This window comes from Priapulus caudatus, unplaced genomic scaffold (assembly GCF_000485595.1).
Source record: "Priapulus caudatus unplaced genomic scaffold, Priapulus_caudatus-5.0.1 Scaffold1523, whole genome shotgun sequence".
NCBI lineage: Eukaryota > Metazoa > Priapulida > Priapulimorpha > Priapulimorphida > Priapulidae > Priapulus > Priapulus caudatus.
The window spans coordinates 34,698-37,587 of NW_014578584.1; the positions used below are offsets into that span (position 1 = coordinate 34,698).

The 2,890-nt window shown below is 43.9% G+C and overlaps 1 protein-coding gene across 1 annotated transcript in view; it reads left to right on the forward strand.

Moving 5' to 3' along the window:
* LOC106816899 (aquaporin-3-like) overlaps positions 1–2,890 on the forward strand; it is a gene marked incomplete at its 5' end in the record, with an annotated part of 17,298 nt that overhangs the window by 576 nt on the left and 13,832 nt on the right.

Below are 2,890 nucleotides of genomic sequence, written 5' to 3' on the forward strand. Positions count from 1 at the left end.
TAGTATATATATATATATATATATATATATATATATAGATGGAACTCAAATATCCATTTCCTTGAAAAATGCATCAAGTTTATGCGTCACGAAAATGTGCTCATTTCCTTACCTAGTATGTATTATGAGTAGAAACGAGTTATCTGTGATCTACTTCTGTTTATGTTGTTATTTAGAGGTAATAATATTTAATAATGGTTCATATAATAGGTCATTATACCTGATCTGGTCTATAGATGAATAGTGGCTATAATTGTGCATAATTATACATAATGCCGTCATTAGCATAACACACACGTACATGACGCCCATTATGTAGTACATGGCACATGTACATGACGCCCATTCTGTAGTAACGCTGTGAACGCACGTACCCTACTACGCCCCCAGCGCCCACTGTTCCCTTCACGATAGCGGTGCTTGCATACGTACGTGCGTGCGTACGCATGTGCGTGTTCGTGATATGTTCGCTGTATGGTTGCTGTGACAACCATAGCTGGCTGTCCGAACATCAGTCTCTAGAAGCAGGAAACGCTGACCGGAAGTATAACGTGCAGCCGTTTGGTTCGGCGATAAATTCAAATATTACGCAACGTGACATGGGCACGGTCATGAATTTGTAGGGATGGGTGGACATGGAGCTAATGGTGCAAGGCACGCTTTGATAACCAAGCTCACGTATGTGCGTGTTCGGTTCGTCCGTCCGTCTGTGCGTATACGTGCGTGCTTGTGTGCGTGCGTATATGTGTGCGTGTGTGTTCGCGTACGCGCGAGGGTGTGCGTATACGGCCCGGGTAGATGCGCGAGCGTACGCGCGTACGGTCGCGTGTTCGCGTTTATGTAGGTGTGCGACTGTGCGTGTATGCGTGCTTGCAAGAGTAGATAAAAACACATGTGTTATTATCTACTCTTGGTGCTTGTCTGCCCGTCCGCGTACGCATACGCAGCATAAACAGCAGTAACATCTGTACGCGAGCATGCAGTCTGACGCAGGCTATCTCTCGTGAGCCTGCACTCCTGCCCGCACTGTATTGCCTATCACGTCTCGTACACGCGCTAGTGTCGAAGTGAGAGATTTATTGCATTGAGATAAATATATACGATAACGAAAGCACAGCTCATGCATATCGTATCGCATTAATACCGGTTAGAGGGCGACACGTATCGAACACAACACGTTTTGAACACAAACGACCGTGTAGAAAAAGAAGCCTTCTCATCAACATCAACGGAACGACGAATCTAAATACTTTGCCCTTCCTGCCGGTCTATGCTGAAAGTATAAAGTATTTAATTGCTTCCACGGTCCAGTACACCGGTCCAGTACTTGGCAGGGTCTCCAACCATTCATCATTCTGCAGAATCATTACGATTTCTAGGCTTAATTTCCGCATTCTGCAGCGGCAAGGTTATATTCATCATTTCAGTTGCACAGTACAAAATTTGCACTGATTGTTCGCATTTTTTTTCAGGCATTTTGTATCTGGCATGTCTACGGTAAATGGAACAGCCTAGTCAGACAGGCGCTATCTGCAAGGTGTCGCGTAGTTTGTCTGCTAATCAGACAAGGGTTGTAGGGTTGAGATAGTGTTATTAGACATGAGAATATGGCCCACAGTATGCCTCAGATTGCAGGAAAATGGCTTAAATATTTCAAAATTGTTGAATTTTAACCCCTTCAATATTTTGAAATTTTTTTCAAACAGTTTGCCCCCAAACCCCTAGCATTGGCATGCCTACGGCACGTGGGCCTGCCTGCGGCAGCCAATGTAAATTTTGACCCCATCCATTTCTGAATACGCCACTAGTTACTGATCATCGCGGGAACATTCCGCATTTGGAGTTCACAGGGTTGGAGACCCTGACTTGGGAAGATGCCTTGCTTTCATGGGCATAGACGTGAATGAAGTGGGTGATCACTAACAGGAAACTGTGTGCCAGGAATTGGTATATGACACCACAGTTGAAGAAGAGGGTGCACAAGCACTTGGAACGTCTCAATAAAATATAAAATGTAAACACGAAATGTATTTACTACCAAAGTTATAATGTTTCTCTACTCTATTTCGCCTATTATTGCCGATAACTTGCTGTAAATGCCGTTCAAATGCTCATCTGCAACACACAAGTACACTGAACGCCCGCCCTGTACACAAACAACATGAATATTGCATTTGAACGGCATTTAGGGGGAGTTATCGGCAATAATAGGCGAAATAGAGTAGAGAAACAAGACTTTGGTAGTAAATACATTTCGTGTTTACATTTTTTTTAGACGTTCCGAGTGCCTGTGGGGAGGTGAGAGAGAAACGAATTGACACCTACTGGAACAATATCAGTAATATATCGTGTTCCTGTTATCGCCCTGGTTGCAACGCCCTGCTTTTACCCAAAATGTGGTTCGACATAGGCAGTCTCTTAGCCAAATGTTCTGTGGCAGAGGTGAAGAATGCCCTAGCTCCCAGGAGAACCGCTTTCTCCTTGCCAGTCACGAGTCTTCATTGTCAGACGTGTGTTGTCCCCCATATCCAGATCCTTGTCGCCTAATTGGTTGGAAGTGGCCTCGAACTCCACCTGCACCAGTATATGTAGCATATGTCCCAGTTGGTAGCTTTTCAAATGATGGATTACAATTTTGCCATAAGTTGGTGGTGACCAGTAACGGATAGCGTTATCCAGCTGTTTTCGTCCCTGTGCATTTGTTGTCTCATCATACTGAAGGGTGTATATGGCGTATTTGGAGCCTCTTTCAAATTTTGTATCAGGATTTCGTGGAAAAAGGACCCAGTTGCATCAGAGATGAGGTATTGCAAATATTGTTATAGAACATTTCAATTTCAGATACAGAAAATCCAAAATTTACTGCTGAACATACAGATAATCCAGTCGC